We start from the raw sequence: 17,455 nt of genomic DNA, 5'->3' as shown, positions 1-17,455 counted from the left end.
TCTCCAGGTAGAAAACAATGAGCTTCTAGGGGGCAGTATCCAGAATTTATGTTTATTCTAATTGTCATCAGTGCCTACCATAGTGCTGTCCTTAATGCGCATGCAACAAAACCACTTCATTGATTTTCATTAGTGTTCACTAGGCCCCACCCAGGGAGATGGAAGCATCTACTTAAAGGGGAGCTAAATATTACTTTCGCTTATTGTTTGTTCTTTCAAATCTCTTCAGCTCCTTGAGATGACTGCAACCTTAGGTACTAAGACAAATGCTGAGGTGGTTCTTGGCCAATGTGCAGAGGCACCAAATTCTTCTTTGTGACTAAGCAATATTACCAACAGTATTCAATTCCCAAAGTCGGCTTCCTTCTCAGTTGCATCTAGAGCCAAGGAGGTTCCGGGAAAATGAGATGGTCCTAGCCAAAGTCAGTGGTGTGGCATTCACAGCTGATCTGTCTTGACAAATCAGCTGAGAATGAAAAAGCAACCTGCTAATTTTATCAATGACATTTCGCCTTGAGTATTAAGTGAGGACCACTAGATTTACGCAGTCACTAAAGAGTCAGAGGATGTCTGCACATCTTTTTTAACAGTAAAACAAATTAAGGTCCACTCTCTGTTGCTCAAATGCAAACTTGTCTGCTCAGGGGTCAAGAAACAACAGGGAAAAAGAAAGCTCTCTGCCTGAGAAGCTGATGAGTTCCTGCTGCCCAGCGCAGGGTTCTGCTTTGGTAAGCCTATAAGCCAAAAGGGGTGGGAACACAGTTTAGAAGTGGGCCAGAAACTTTAAGGCAGGTAGGTGAAGGTAATTTCAGAAGTAAGATTTCCACTTTAAACATGTTTTTGGGAAGTAGTTCCTCAGTAAGTGCAGTTACTAATGGGAATGGGCTAAAATGGGAGGAGGAAGCAGCTCTCCTCAAATATTCCTCCAGGGCAATTTACTGCAATCCCAAGTTTCAGAAATTCAGAATGAGAGCTCTCTGTCGGTCTGGGTCTGGGTCTGGGTCTGGGTCTGAGTCTCTCTCTCTCTCTCTCTCTCTCTCTCACTCACACACACACACACACACACTCACAGCATCTAATCAAGCCTTAGTATTTAGATAAAGGGAACAAGAGATTTTGGCAAGAACGTGTAGACTATATGAAGAACTTCTACCTCAATAATAATAAATGAAATAATACAGTAAATACAGACTCATTTTCGTTGTAGCCATAAAATTTCAGGGGTGACTCATTTCCCTTGTGGCATAGATTAAGAAAATAAGGCACAGAGAAACTCAGATTCTCACAGCTCCAGGTCCTGGGTTCAGGGCCTGAGTTCTCTGCACAGCACTATAGGACACTGTACCAACAAAACCTGGCCGGGTGTGTGCTTGATGGACTCTATTTCATGGAATCTGAAGTTCTTACATGGAGGATGATGGTGGATAGAAAAGAACAGCTTCTGGCTTGCTAGTTTTGTTACCAATGTACTTTACACAACAGATGTATTTCTTACCAGGTTGATTGTAAATAGAACTCTTTTAAACAACTTCTATTTTAAATTCAGTAGGAAAAAAAAAAAATTCAGTAGGGAAGCTGTTATTTGAAGGAATACTAAAGCTAAATATCGCCCCACGATTTCTTTAATAAATGCAGATATTCAGAGTTTGGATTTGCTTCCTAAAGCAAGGTCTATCATATTATTACTATTATTTTAGAGAAAAGACACTAAAACCCCAATTTTCATGCAATTTTTTTGCTGCATATTATTTACCATTTCTGTTATTAACTAGAAAACACTGATGAGGCCAGAAATTGATTAAAAAAAAAAAGACTCCTCAATAGAAAAGGATTACTAAAATTACTCAATCCTCAATGTAATTTAAACAAGGGAAAACCTGTATATATTTCATTATCTGGTCAGAATTTCAAATTCACTGACATATAAAATATAAGTTCCTGAAATTTTTCTAAGAAAAATTTTATAAGAAAAAAAAGAGTTAAAAATTATATGCAAAATAACAACAAAATGAATTTGCAACAGAAAACATGGTGACTGAGTTCCCATGGGATGTTGGTCCTACATGATGGGGTGGGAGAGGTGAGAGGAGGCCCTGCCTTTCATCACCCACCACTTTTAGGTCAGGACAGACAACCAAGGCAAGTTGGACAGATGGCCTGGTCTAGGCCCCAGGAGCTTATGCTTCCCTGTAAGAACCTCGGCTCAGGTTTCCATCTCAGTACTGTACCCTCCACATCTCTACAACAGGAACATGACGATCTGCAATTCTAAGACAGTTTTTTGAATTCTAGGCTGATTTTAAAATCTGCTCTTCCCACACCATTCTCTCCACCATCCTTCCAGCAGTGACACAGGTGAAAATCATTTAAAAAACAATGGTCCAGTTTTACTAACATGCTTCTTACATACTAAATCCTCCAGCAAACTACTGAGGTGATTAAAACATTTCCATTTCCAGTTCTACTATTTTGCCATCTCACATCCTTAAGTCGGTACTGGGACATTTCAAGTAGCTGAATCCCCTTCGGTAGACCTAAAACACTGAAGATCTAATAAAGATGGGGACTATATTATATCCACTTACAGTGCTTAACAAAGCATCATGCACAGGGTTAAGTGCTCAAATATATTTATTGATTAACCTATGAGTTGTTGAAGGTTATTATGCAGATGCTCGAGAAATGTCTACAGAACTGCAGCTTGCTGTCAGCCTTCTCCAACTGTGGTGCTTCTGGGCAAACTCACATTTAGAATTTAACCTGAAGTGTTCCTGTGAAGCTACCTATATATTAGTCACACTTAATCTAATTAAGTTCTATTTAAGCCTTATGGGTGAAAAACCATGTAAAGCCACCTACATATGATTTCTAAAGGCAAGAGGTTATTAAACCTAGTGGAAAGCATGCTGAAGTTGGGAGTCAAAAGAACTGGGTTCTAGGTAACCCTACCCAAGTTATTCACACCATGCCTCAGTTTCCTCATCTGTAAAATGGGAAAATGCTACACCTATATGAAGAACACTATGTATATCTTCAACTGCCTATACAACAGGATTACTCTTCAAAGCAAAGAGAAGCCATTTCAAATGATTTCTAAGACACACAGGCTGCACATTTTAATACATTTTTAAAATATTCAGACTGATTTAGACATTTCCAAGGAAATACTTATTCTGCCTCTCTGCTTTCTCTCATGGCATCTGTTGTTACTAGCAGGTAAGGAAAAGTAAAATCTAATGTCATTAACAGTAAGACCCAAGATCTTTAGCGCTCACTCAATGCAGGAGGGAGTTACAGAGAGAAGCAAATGAAAAGGTAAACAAAATGAGGATGAGAGGAGCTGAGGAGAAAGGCAGAGAAAATCAGGTTAATGAATAAAAACAATAAGTCCATCTTTCATCTCTCCTGGCTCCTAATGATGGCAGACGGTGTATTTAATCTGCTGAGAGACCAGATTTAAGGCCTTCTTTTGGCACAGTCCACCCATGAATTATTAACATTTGCAGAAGCAATAGCACATCCGCTCACAGTGATCAGAGAGGAAAGTGATGATTAACTAAAATGGGATTATTAATCCCTCCACTTCCCTTTCCTCCGTCCCCCTCTCTTCTTCATTCCCCACTGGGCTCTGACTGCTTTTTAGGCAGTGTATTTTAAGCTACAGCCTCGGTATCAGAGTCAATACCTCCATGGTAAAAAAAAATAATCACCAATTATAAGTCATAGGTTTTTAATATATGTAAGTTTTTAACATATTTTATTGACCACTGTGTCCTTCATGAGTGGTTACAAATTCTTTATGGACTCAAACACTTAGAAGATAAATACACTGCTTTGCAGGCTGAAAGTTCAGGGTTGGTCCACAGGTGGACTAAGTATAAAAGTTGGCAGAGATGGCTAGAAAAGGGTTTACTTATACTAACTAGACTTCTGTAATAACTTAACCCAGTGGACCTCATGCTGGAGGGCTTGTTCAAACACACATTCTGGGCCCCACCTCCAGAGATTTGGATTCCGTAGCTTTGGGGTGGGGCCTGAGAATTTGCATTTCTAACAAGCTCCCAGGTGATATTGATGCTGTTGATCTGTGCACCACACTTCAGAATCACTGATAAAGAGCTTCTTTCCTGTTGTCAAATGCATTCAGGGCATGAGAGGAATGGAGAAGGAAATTAAAACCAACCTGAAGTAGAAAGTTAATACAAAGACAAAGGTGAGATTTGTAGCTCCTTTCCCCTCCTAACCCCCAAAGAAAATCCTGGAGGCCTCAAGGGCTCTGCAATGTTTGCTGCTCCAAAACAAACCCTATTCCATAACACTCCCCCTTTCCCCAAAATATGAGCTAGTAGGATGAATAGTTAACAAATGGTGAAGAACATATATGAAGTTGAGAGCTAGATTAATTTATAACTTCATTCCTAAAACATGAAAAACAAAATCAAATGTGCCCTTTTCCTTGGTCATTTTCTTCCCCATCATTTTCTCTACTTAGGATTTGGCTTTAATGTATGATCAATCCTCAAAAAACAAATAAGTTGAAACAGCCTCACCCAAAACAGCTATGTACTATATAACAGAAAAGTCTTATACACCCTCAATATCAAGCTGAGTCAGGCACCAAAAAAGTAGAATATTAGCAGAGGCTTTAGGCAAGGGCCAAAAATAAGGAAATGCACTTCAGAGTACCCATCAAAAGAGCAAAGCATGAGCAGGTTAGCCAGATGGATAAACTAAATTCCACCTCTTCGGGGTTTGCAAAAGCAGAAAACACAAGTAACAAGAGCACGTGAGGAAGAGGCCCAACTCTGGCAGCCAGTAGATCCAGCCTCTCCACCAGGCCCAGCCCCAACCCCACACCTAGACTCACTCTACAGAGCAAGACAGCGCTGGTGGCTGCACGCTGCCAGGCTGCAGAAGCCATTCTTGATTGGCTTCTGAAGCCAATTCTTGAAGCCAGCCATGATTTCACAGCTGCCACTTGATTGCAAAAAAGGAGGTACACTCCCATTAGCAATGGCTGCTCTGGATGCCAGCCAGTCTAAAAGGCTGGGAGGGACTGGGGGGGGTGGGGGAAGAAAGAGGGATGCAAAAGACAGAAGGAAAGCAAGAATGAAAGGAAAAAAGGAGAAAAGACAAAAAGAACAGACGAAAAGAATGAAAGAAGGGAGGATAGTCCAAAGGAAGAAAGGAATCAGGGAGGGTGAAACAGAAAGCAAAAAACTGGCAAAAACAAAAACAAAAAATCTTCCCCCTAACCTGCTCTGAACCCTGACAGCCTAGTCCACCTAAAGTTTCAAATATGATATTTGTTCTGGTTTGCCACTTTGCATTTGCTTGGCACCAGTGACCTACTCAGCACAAACAAGGCTGATAGGCTCTAGTGTGACAAATCTCAAGAAACCCTGGGCCCCTTCACATAAAGGGCATCTGTAAAATATATCAGCAGCAGCAGCACTTTTGTTCAGTATCACTTTTTGTTCCAAAGTATATCCCTGATGGAAAAAGTGAGGTTTGTCCCCATTCAGACTACAGTATTACCCTTCTAAGTAGCATTTTCATACCTACGACTGATTTAGTTAACCAGCAAATCTTTCACATGGAAAGGAATAAATGGAAATGTCATTTCAAAGAAAACAAGTAAGAAAAGGTCTAAGGGGAAAGACAGAACCAAAACATCAAGAAATTTGACCAGTGGCAAAAGAACTAGCTTAGCGTCTTTGTGGTGGTGGTGATGAGGAGGAGGAGGAGGAATTTATCCAAGCAGTCCACCCCTTGATGCCTTCCTCAGCAAGGCATGATAATAAGGATACAGGGCAAGGTATTAAGAAGCATCTGGGTTCAAGTTCCACCTTTGATAATAACTAATCTATCTTGATTTTGGTTTCTTCTGCTTCTAAATAAAGATGATGCTAACACCCATTCACCTCACCTCAAACACTGCAGTAAGGAACAAGACGGTGATGGACAAAGCCCACTGCAAAGTATTATATGAATGGAAAGATTACTATGGCGTGTCCCTCAAAGTTCACATAAAATTACTAACCTGTTACTTCTCCCCTAAAACTTCTAAATTAGGACAAAGTCATAGAGCTTCTCAATAACTATTTTTCCCAACAGTTTTTTTAAAATAATTTTTTAAATTTTTATTTATTTTTTTTTGACCGCGTTGGGTCTTTGTTGCTGCGCACATGCTTTCTCCAGTTGTGGTGAATGGGGACTACTTTTCATTGCGGTGCGAGGGCTTCTCATTGCGGTAGCTTTTCCTGTTGCAGAGCACGGGCTCTAGGCGCATCGGCTTCAGTAGCTGAGGCGCGTGGGCTCAGTAGTTGTGGCTCGCGGGGTCTAGAGCACAGGCTCAGTAGTTGTGGCACACGGGCTTAGCTGCTCTGCGGCATGTGGGATCTTCCCGGACCAGGGATCAAACCCGTGTTCCCTGCATTGGCAGGCGGATTCTTAATCAGTGTGCCACCAGGGAAGTCCTTTCCCAACGGTTTGAGGGGGAGAGTGAAATGACATAATGGTTGCTCATGAAATCTGCACATCTCAGATCCCTTTTCACACATTAGGAAGTTTTTTCCATTACAGAATAAAGGAAAAGACTGTATATTACTTTATAGGAATTGACCAATTCTGAACTATGAGGGCCATTCTTACAGTCTACCTCTAACACATGCTTCATGGACTAATTCCTCACTGCCCTGTTAAAATAAATCAATTTCCCTTGTCATTTCAAAGATGTTCTACAGCTTCAAGTACCTGGTCCAAACAATTCAACACTCCCCAAATGGTGGCAGTCAAGAAAGTACACTATGGAGCCATTTTCCAAGTTCTGTGAACTAAGGACATCTTGCTTTTGTAATTAGAGGGAAAAGTGAATTTTCCCTCATTCACACCCTTAAAATCCCAAATTTAATGTTTTCTTGTCATCTAACTCCCTCAGCCCTCACTTACCCTCAATTCCAGTCAAGAGGTGTCCAGGTTGTGAAAAGGAGGGTAAAAGTCTTTCATAGGCAGTGACTGCTTCCCTTCCAATCACTCTGAGCCCAGCTCCCTCCATAAGCAGGCCACTGTACCTGACCCTCAACTAGATTCTAATTTCAACTTCACACTGGGAGAGTGGCACCAGGCACACGCTGAGGACCACTTACGTGGGAGTGCTTGCTTAGCTGGGACCTACTCTTTGCACACCATCACCCCTGCCCAGTTAGTTCCCTGCTGGTCTTCTCTTCAAGATTCTGTTATGTTAGTTTGCATTTATTTCTAAGAGCCAGTTAGACCAAAGAGTACCAATTTGCATGACTTCAGGTATTAATGTTCTGCTGAATGTCAACTCCTCACTTTTGTGCTGTCTCCTAGAAGTGAGTAATTTTGCTGTGCAGAAATTCTTTCCTGTATTCTGGAGCACACACCAAGTTGAGGGCTCTGCCTGTGTCTTTAAAAGCCAAACACAATAATACCCATAGGCAGCCAAATCATATTATAAGATGCAAGATTTCAACATTCCGGCACACTGCCAGAGCTTAATGGCCAGTCAGACACTAATAAGTAAGGAAATGGTCTGCGTTAAACCTACAAATAAGTCAACAATCAATAGTTCAAGATTACAGTAAAAATTTGATGTGCCCTTTAAATTGCTTCTAGCATCATCCTTCTAACTCCAGCTCAGCTTCAGAAGCAAAACAAAACAAAGATGATCAAGCAAGAAGCTGAACCCAACCTATTTTTACAAGCACAAAGCCTTGGCATTTCAAAACTAAAAGCTGCTCCAGGATTTCACAGAAATCCTTTACAGTGTACCTGTAGGGCAGCAAAACTGAGAAATAATAGGCTGGGCTTTAGACAGTAAATTAAACTGACAGCTCAGCAAGCAGAAAACTACGGCAAAAAAACCAGCACCTGGAGATAAACGGAGGAAGCACATTTGGCCTTCCTGCAAAACTCATCTTCCCCCCAAACCAGCAGTGTTTGTATTAAGGTTTAGAAAGCACATTCCAGCTTCTCCCTCAATCAACATTATTTTACTACTAAGCTTATATAAATAAGAGCGATGCCCACCACATCCATTCTCTGTGGGCTTTATACTCTTCATTTTGCTCTAAATGAGTGATCAATTATACTTCTATTTCCTATTTCTACCATCTTTCTCCTTCAAATATAACCTGAAAATTAGTCTACAATGAAATTTAAAACCTAGGGGAATAAGGGCACAGTACTGAACTCAAACCCACAGAAGGGACTTCAAGTCTGGCATAATAGCCTTTTAGGCCTTAGGCTCCTCCTTGGTGAAATGGAGTTAACAGTAGTAACTGCCTCAGAGGGTTACTGGAAGGACTGAATGAGGAAACCCACAAAGTGCTCAGTACAGTGTCTGGACACAATAAATGTTCAGTAAACCTTAGCTTTGCCTTCCCTATTCTAGCTGGGGTAAAACAGAAAACCGGAATTCAAAATTGTCTTTGGTGCCATGTTTCGCTGTACCAACAAGTAAACTAAACAAAAGAAAGAAAGGGAGACAGGAAAGGAAGGGGAGAGAGATGAGGAGGGAAAGTGGAGGGGAGGAGGGGAGGGAAGAAGGTGGGGGGGAAGGAGAAAGGAAGAAAACATAGCTACTGAAACTAGTACTACCCAAAGTACAGCTGAAGAAGCACTCGTCCACAAGTAGTTTGTTCCCAGTCTGCAGCAGGTAAGTACAAAATCTGAGAATCAGCATTTAGAAACTTTTATAGCAATCTGACAGAGTAATTTTATGTCCACTGAATTTAATTTAAAAAACTAAGGCTTACAGGAATGCCCTGGCCCTGGCAGTCGTTAGGATCCATGCTTTCACCGCTGGGGCCCAGGATCAATCCCTGGTTGGGGAACTAAGATCCCACAAGCCTCATGGCATGGCCAAAAACAAACAAACAAACAAAAAACAAAACCTAAGGCTTATATTCTGCATGTCTTTTATTTCATTTTTTTCTAGTAATTCTTTTTTGCTGTATTTTATAAAAGTATCTCTCAGTCTGAGATAAATTGGGAAAAAAGAAATTTGAGAAGCACGGATTATGTAAGCACCTTCTGAATACAACACCCATCACCATATTCCTTCAACAGGAAGACATGTGGGGCAGTGTGGGGCCTCATCACAGAGCCAAGTGCTACTGTGAATGCCTTAAACCTTCAAGGATTCACCAGGCCCTGCTCATTTAGAGACTGCTTCTGCTGAGACAGGCTCATATGCACTGTGGATAACAGAGAACCGAGTAAGAAATGAGAAAGCACTCCCAGATAATATCATACAAGTATACTTTGGTACCTTGAGCAAATCAAGCATACTATAACCTTCCATGGCTGTGTCTACCTGTCCCTAAGATAGTAACAGCTTTTTTTAATTAGACAATATTTTTTTAATAGATAAAGGAGGAATGGAGAAAACTCTGCCCCACATCCTTGTGCTCGTGTCATTTAAAGAAATAAATCAAATCAGGTAGTAATAAAAATCAGCCAGTGAATCCACACTCCCACTTATGTTCTGCTGACCTAATCCTCCCGTTTGTGTTATGAACTAAACGAATAGCCTGGCTCTAGTTGTAAATGTGTTTTATAAGACAAAGGCTCTTTCTGTACAGTTTCTTGGAAGCTGTGTCACGCCCAGCCCTGCTCAGCAGATTCTGCTGCAGTGCTTCAAGTGCTGTGGTTTTCTGAAAAGCACAGGCGGGATTTTGCTGATGGCATCTCGGCCTCACAGCCACTCCATGGTGAGAAGCGGGGACTAGCCCTTCTGCCCTCCAGGATAACTGAAGCAGCGCGTGCACCGCTGCTCATCATTAGTGTTGGAGACCAGGAGCTGCCTTCACCCTGAGCATGGGACTCATTCAACCTCTCCATATCTGATGTGCAAGATGGAAGCCAACCATTTGCGAGACAGGAAAATGCTCAAAAAGGAAGCAATACACACTGGTTCTGGGAGCCCTGCAGCAAAAGAAATTATAGTACTGGTCTTGTCAGTAGAGGATGTTGTTCATCCTACCTCCCAGCTCCTTTTCCTGGTCCCTGCCAAACAACAAACAGAAAAAAGCAAAACCAAGAGTATCTCCTGTCTGAGCCCCTCTCTCAGTTCCTTCACAGAATGTGGATTTTTAGTGGAGACAAGGAGAACCTGGGTCCCAAAGTTTTATGACTACGGAGCCACACTTTGTAACCACCACCAATGGAAGGAGCCGCATCAGGCTGCTGGCCTGGAAAGCCTTGGACTGAACACTCCGCAACAGAAATAAGAGATCACAGGGCGCTGTGGCAAGCAGATCAAAGTGGCGCACAGGGTCAAGGGCTGCCATCTGAGAATGACAGACTGGTCTACAGTAGTGCATTCAATATTTGACAAGGTTTTAACCCCCATTTAAATCAAACAGTTTAGCCCATTTCTGATTCCTGAAACCAAGCAATTTAAAGATACCAGAGTGAAGATAACAATATATGTTCCCCATCTCCGCAGTACTGGGGCATCAATAGATATCGGCAGGTTAAGAGAAGCTGGTAAAGAGGGAGGGGATGACTCAACTCCAGTTCAAAGGCACCAGGGCCTGGCCAATACTTGAAGTGCTCTATTAAATTGTTAGATAAATATTTTAGCCGTGGGCTTCTTCCAAAATACTCTTACAGAACCATTCCCACTTCTTTCTTAAGTTGGTAATTGATATTCCCCTGCTCACTACAGGATATAAGAAACCTCTGAGAAGACAAAAAAGCCTGTCATTTCCTGCCTGCACAGAATGCATTCAGCATCCATTTCCTTGCTTGTTCTGAAAGCCCTGCATTCAGGAGTAAGTGTGAATGGTTAAGTAAAAAAGCTGAAATCTTATATCCTTGGCTCACATAAAAGCAGTTTTTCACATTTTCCACAGACGATGCCTTTAACAACCATTTTTATTCCAAAGTTACCATTTCTAATTCCATTCAGAGGACACTTTAATGCAACTGCATACTTTGCCACCATACCATAATGTCTACCTTTCCTCTTATCACAAACAGGCAGAAAAATTAAATCATTTCAGTACTTACCACAGCAATCAGCATTAGACTACCTAATTATAAACACAAAATAGGATGGCATATTAACCTGCCTCTGTGAAGACACTATTTTTTCCTTTTTACATGTTTACTGGTTTTTACCAGTTCTGAGATTTACTCTGGGTCAGGGTTTAATGACAAGGAACAGCAAATATACTCATTAAGTGGGGGTGATGTGGGCACCGCAGTGTTTACACAGCAGACGAAGCCTAGCACAGCTACTGCCCTGAACAAGAACACAGGACACAGTGTGATGTGTGTCTTTTCCACATGCACCTCAGCCACTACAACTGAATTCTGGCCTAAAACGTACCTGGTATTTGTTCTAGAAAAGGGTTTCTCTCTAACTAACGGGCTTTGGATCCAGTGGGAATTGGATTCATTTGCTAGTGAACCCAAGAGCATTACCTATAGGTTGTTTCAAGTCCAGGATAGGCAGCTGTTATAAGCTGGGAAAGGGCAAGATTCAAATATCCATTAAAGTCCTCTAAAAATTCATAACAAAGGTTACCATGAACTTCCCACTGACTCTCTTAGGAGCAAGAGGAATATAACAAAGGAGGTCAATAAATCAAATGCTTAACTAAAAATCTTCACACTGTTAGATTCCATGCAAGTCTCTTACATTTTTATATTATGTGAAAACATTTGAAGAGCAAAGTTTTATTCCTTCAGAGTCCATCAATTCAAAATTTCTAATCATCCAATTTGGGCTAGATCACTATTATTTGCAGAAAAGACTGCTCAAGCATATTAAGAGCAGAAACAATAAGGAAGATAAGTATGTTTTGCCTACTTAAACCATTTCTCAGAATTGCTATACAAATTATCAGTATGCAAATAGATGCAACTCTTATGAAAGAACCTCATCTCTTCCTTAATTTACTAAAGCAGCTTTGGTAAGACCTCTCCTTGGTACACACACTTAGCAGTTTCAGTTTCTAGGAATAGATGAAAATGACAACTACATTTCTTTAAAAATAATTCCAGAATTAAGATATTGTTCACCCATTCAGAATGCACCCTCCCTCAACTAATTTGAGCTAGGGAAAGCTTACTGCACCTTTCCCTCAATATTAATACTTTGCCAGTACTAATCCTGAAGAGCTGCTATTAGCATACTAATCATTCTAAGAAAGTCTGAACTTCTTTTCAACAAACTGCCACAGGATTTCTGGAACCAATTCCCTACCAACAACTTGCCAGTACTACACACACACAGTTAGCACTCAAGACAACTACTTTTCCTCTTAGCTGTAATACACAGCTGCATTTAATCAGCAGTACCTTAATTCTGAAGGTATAAAATTAAAAGATAAACCATGAAAATAACAATTTAGGTGATATGGGATTATACCACCGGTGATTCATTTTTATGCTTACCAAAGCCATTTAGTTTCTTCTGATTATTTAAAAGATAAGCTAAGAGTGGTTTGAGTATACTCTACATATCCAAGGACAGAAAAAGGAAGGAAATAATGAAAATTTTATTACAGATATAGTGTGGTAAGTAGAACGAGTTTTTAACAAGTCAATTATTATTGCACCATTCTCTTGTATTTTATCCTCTTTTTAAGACTTCTTTTTCTCTTTATTCATACAGGACAGATTTCCATCTGGAAATTGAGCATATTATGAAGATGTTTAGTTCCATATAGAGTTTTTTTGTGTGTAGAAGGGGCTACATTTTCATTTATCATGATTTAAATTGGTTGCTAAGTCAATTCCAACAACATAATCTAAAGTTGTTTACTTTGTGGGGGAACATTCAGAAAGTTTTGTTTTTTCCTAAGCAGTAAAGCCAACATGCTATATTTGGAGGCCATGGCAAGAGAGATCTGAGACTATGAAAGAGGTGGCATCTAGGAAAGCCTTTAAGAGGGTCAGACTGAAATTATGGCTCAGACATTTTCAGAGGTGCTACTCCACGCTAAAGGAAGGGGGTGAGCAAAGGCCTAAAGTATAAAAGGAAAATCAAAGAGTTTGGTAACCTGGTTAGCTGAAGTAGAAATCTCTTTCTCACACGCCCCCCCCCCCCCCACAATTTAATCCTACCTATACTTACCCTGTAAACTAGAGTACTTAAAAATACTTTAAAAAAAAATCAGACTGTTTCTAGTTGGAAAATGTCTCTTGAGAAATCTCTTAAACATATTATAGAACATTAACCTGTTTGGAGAAAATGACTATGACTAAACTCTGGAATCCGACAAGGGTAGTCAGCCTCACTTTCCAAGGCCTGAAAGAGAGTGCTGAGGATGAGATCAGATACTTGGTTGAGGTTTGCAGTCCCTGGAACAACTAGAAATAGATGTCTTATCCTGAAACTCCTCCATGAAACAGAGTTAGATTTGAAGATGTTTCATTTATTACAGTTAATTGACAGTTTTAAATTTTCTGGCACTGTAAGTATAGTGGGTTGAAGTGGGTACTGCCAAAAATATATGTCTAAGTCCTAACTCCTGGTACCAGTGAATGTGATCTTATTTGGAAATGGGGTCTCTGCAAATGTAATTAAGGTAAGCATCTCAAGATGAGACCACCTTGGAGTTAGAGTGGGCCCTAAATCCAATGGCTGGTGTCCTTATAAGAGAAGGGAGAAGTGGATTTGACACACCTGACAACAAAACCTATGAAGATGGAGGCAGACTGGACTGATGCTGCCACAGATCAAGGAATGTCAGGAGCCACCAGAAGCTAAAAGAGGACAAAGTCTCCTCTCGTGCCTTCGGAGGGCACTGCCAACACCCTGATTTCAAAGTTCTGAGCTCCAGACTGTGAGAGAATGCATTTCTAATGCTTTAGGCCACTAAGTTTGTGGCAATTTGCTGTGGCAGCCATAGGAATCTAATACAGTAAGTTCAGCAATAATATTATTATATTTTGGTTTAATGCCATTTGGAAATATTACAGCCTAATGCCGAGAAACTGCAGCTCCCATTTTTTATGGCCAACCCAGGCTATTTCTGCAGAGCCTTCTTGAAAAATACATGTAATCTAGTGAAAAAGCCCAGGATATAACTAAGCTGTGTAACTGTGCACTTTATTACTATATAATACACATCATCCATGGTACATTAGGTCTGTTCAGACCACAGTAAAAATGTGCAGTCTGCCCTCTATATTTTTTTCCAAAGACAGAAGTGAGCAAGTGGATCTCTGTGAGAGGAACCATACTTGCAAGCACCACAAAGTCACTCAGAATAGAGCAGTACAGTTGTTTTAGTACCATGTCCTCTTAACAGTTATGGCTCTTCAGTTCCATTACAAAAATGTGCAGGCCTTCTTTATGACCATTTCCAAAAATTAAATCAATAAACATTAAAAAAAATTCCACTAGCATCAGCCATACATATATTTAAGTGGGTTTATTTAAATATGTTACCTTTGCTGGCCACAGCAGTCTTTCAAAAATGCATTATCAATGCATGCCAACATCACTGTTTATGACAAACAACAAAAAACCTGTATTAATTTCAAGCTCCATTAGAAAAAGCAGCAAATACAATCAATGTTTACCAAACAGAAAAGGACAACCTATTCATGGGAAAATGCCTTTCCAAGCTTATAGGTAATGCAAACAATGGATGGTACAAAGTCTTGGACAGCACCTGTCAAAGGATCCTTCAGCATTTCCTTTTATGAATTTATAAGCTGACATAAATTCACTCTGACTGATACTCAGTGGGATTAGGGTACGTTCTCATCTCAAAAACTGCACTGGTTGGAAAACAAAAGCTCATACACAAAAATCTATCAGATTTATGGTATGTGAATTATATTTCAGTAAAGCTGGTAAAAATAAATGAGAAAAAAAAGTCCATCAAAAAGTATATCTGGGGCTTCCCTGGTGGTGCAGTGGTTCAGAGTCCACCTGCCGATGCAGGGGACGCGGGTTTGTGCCCCAGTCTGGGAAGATACCACATGCCGCAGAGCGGCTGGGCCCGTTGAGTCATGGCTGCTGAGCCTGCACATCCGGAGCTTGTGCTCCGCAGTGGGAGAGGCCACAACAGTGAGAGGCCCGCGTACTGGAAGAAAAAAAAAAAAAAGTATATCTGGCCTTTTTAAAAGCAAAAAATTGAAAATATCCCAAATAACTCTTCCTGGACAACTAACACATTAAGAGAAGAATTAAAAAGAGGACCACTCCATGCTAAGGGCGAAAGCTGGCTTGGCTCCTATATTTGACTACTACACAGGAAGTCAGGGAAGGACATGATACTACTATGTGTACAGGAAGTTTAGGCATAGATCAGCTGAGCCACACAATACAATCACTAGAGCTATCTCAGATTAGGCCAAAGACTCAGCCCTTTAGAAGTTAAATTTTCTCCTTCAAGCCTTTGCTGGCAAGAAGATGAAGTCAATAGAGGATTTTATTTTGAAACTAGTTAGTCTTAAATCTTTACTTCAGGTCTAGATGATCCATTCCCAATTAATCAAAACTTACCTTGGAGTGACCATTTCACATTTTTTAAGCTATTCCAGAAAAGCTCAACTGAGAGGTAAAATTTTGAAATGGAGGCATCCTTCCTCTCAAAGTTCAAAGACTTCCCAGTGGTGCAGGACCAAAACTCTTAGCCGTGCTCATTCCAAATTAAGAAACTCTCTTTGATGTGACCAAGCATGCATTGCTAGGAAGCCACCTAATGGGGCTATTGAAGGACAGTGTTCATGCATAAAGTAGAAGGTTAGAATAAATGATCATTATGACTCAATACATTTATAAACCTGTCATTAATATCTCAAAGCAAAAAATGTTGTACCACATCAGCTGGAATTCATGAAGTGCATCACTAAATGTTGCTGGGTATTCCAAATATGTATTACCAATATGCCAAAGAAAATCTAAAAAGCAGTTTTTAAAATAAACAACTTAGGAAGACATATGGGAACATATGTTTATGTATGACTGATTCACTTTGTTATAAAGCAGAAACTAACACACCATTGTAAAGCAATTATACCCCAATAAAGATGTTAAAAAAAAAACAAAACAAAAAAAATAATAAACAACTTATTTGGCATTTTAAACATTAAAAAAACACAAACAAACAAATAACGTTTCAGCAAATGTCATTTCTTTCCACACTATTAGGAATACTTCTGCACGTATATGGTGATTATTCAAATTATCTGAGCTGTATCTCATTCACTCACCTGTTATGGGAGTAAGTATTTGTTTCTAGGGCATCAAGCAGTTGAAATAGAAGGTGGGGAGAGCAACAGCTAAAACTTCAAAAAAAAAAAAAAAAAAAAGAGGCAAGTATACATGCCATTTTAAGATTACATGGAAAGGGCTTCCCTGGTGGCACAGTGGTTGAGAATCATCCGCTTGCCAATGCAGAGGACACGGGTTCCAGCCCTGGTCTGGGAAGATCCCACGTGCCGTGGAGCAACTAAGCCCATGCACCACAACTACTGAGCCTGCGCTCTAGAGCCCATGAGCCACAACTACTGAGCCTGCGTGCTGCAACTACTGAAGCCAGCGTGCCTAGAGTCCGTGCTCCGCAACAAGAGAACCCACCACAATGAGAAGCCCGCGCACTGCAATGACGAGTAGCTCCTGCTCGCAGCAACTAGAGAAAACCCACGCACAGTAACGAAGACCCAATGCAGCTAAAAATAAATTAATTAATTTTTTAAAAAGAAGATTGCACGGAAATAAGAAGGCATCTATAAGGTGACAGGCAAATATAATTTAGTATATAAAACTGGAAAAAACTGGATTTTCATACTCTGGGAACATATCAATAACAGGGAAAATAATGAATATCTATAGTTACTGAACTCTCAACTCAAAGTTGAGGGTTTTAGGTTTCTCAAGTGGAATAAATGCAGTAGAATTATGGCCATTACTGTAGATGGATTAAAACAGTTCTCGGAAGGGTGGGGTAAAGAGTATTAATTCAAATTGAGCCCAAATAATAAATAACAGATTCATCTGTACTAGGATTTGCCTCTGTAGGACCTGCATCCTTTCATCTCAAAGGTAAATCGATGATAAAAATGGTATCCCACTATCCCTTCACTCTAACACAAGTCAGTGTTCCAATTCCTCAGAACTAAATGGATCACGGGACTTCCCTGGTGGTCCAGCGGTTAAGACTCTGTGCTCCCAATGCAGGGGGCCTGGGTTTAATCCCCGGTTGGGGTACTAGATCCCACACGCATGCCGCAACTAAGAGTCCATGTGCCACAACTAAAGAATCTGCATGCCATAATTAAGGCCTGGTGCAGCCTGAAGGAATGAATGAATGAATAAATGAATAAACAAATATAAAAAAAACCAAACAACTAAATGGATCACAAGATTTTTCCTTAACAATTTTGAACACACACACACACACACACACACACACACACACACACACACACACACACACACACACACACACACACA

General features: G+C 40.4%; 1 protein-coding gene across 6 annotated transcripts in view; it reads right to left on the bottom strand.

Moving 5' to 3' along the window:
* NUP93 (nucleoporin 93) overlaps positions 1-17,455 on the bottom strand; it is a 128,313-nt gene that overhangs the window by 58,213 nt on the left and 52,645 nt on the right. The window contains exon 1 of one of the 6 annotated variants that reach the window (XM_060000878.1): positions 14,438-14,575. The exons of the other annotated variants lie outside the window; for them this stretch is intronic. The gene's annotated coding sequence lies outside the window, so the exon portion shown is untranslated. Of the gene's footprint in view, positions 1-14,437; positions 14,576-17,455 lie in introns of those variants that run through there. 6 annotated transcript variants of the gene reach the window in all.

This window comes from Delphinus delphis, chromosome 20 (assembly GCF_949987515.2).
Source record: "Delphinus delphis chromosome 20, mDelDel1.2, whole genome shotgun sequence".
NCBI lineage: Eukaryota > Metazoa > Chordata > Mammalia > Artiodactyla > Delphinidae > Delphinus > Delphinus delphis.
The sequence above is the reverse complement of the archived record's forward strand: the minus strand, read 5'-3'. Positions and strand labels throughout refer to the sequence as shown.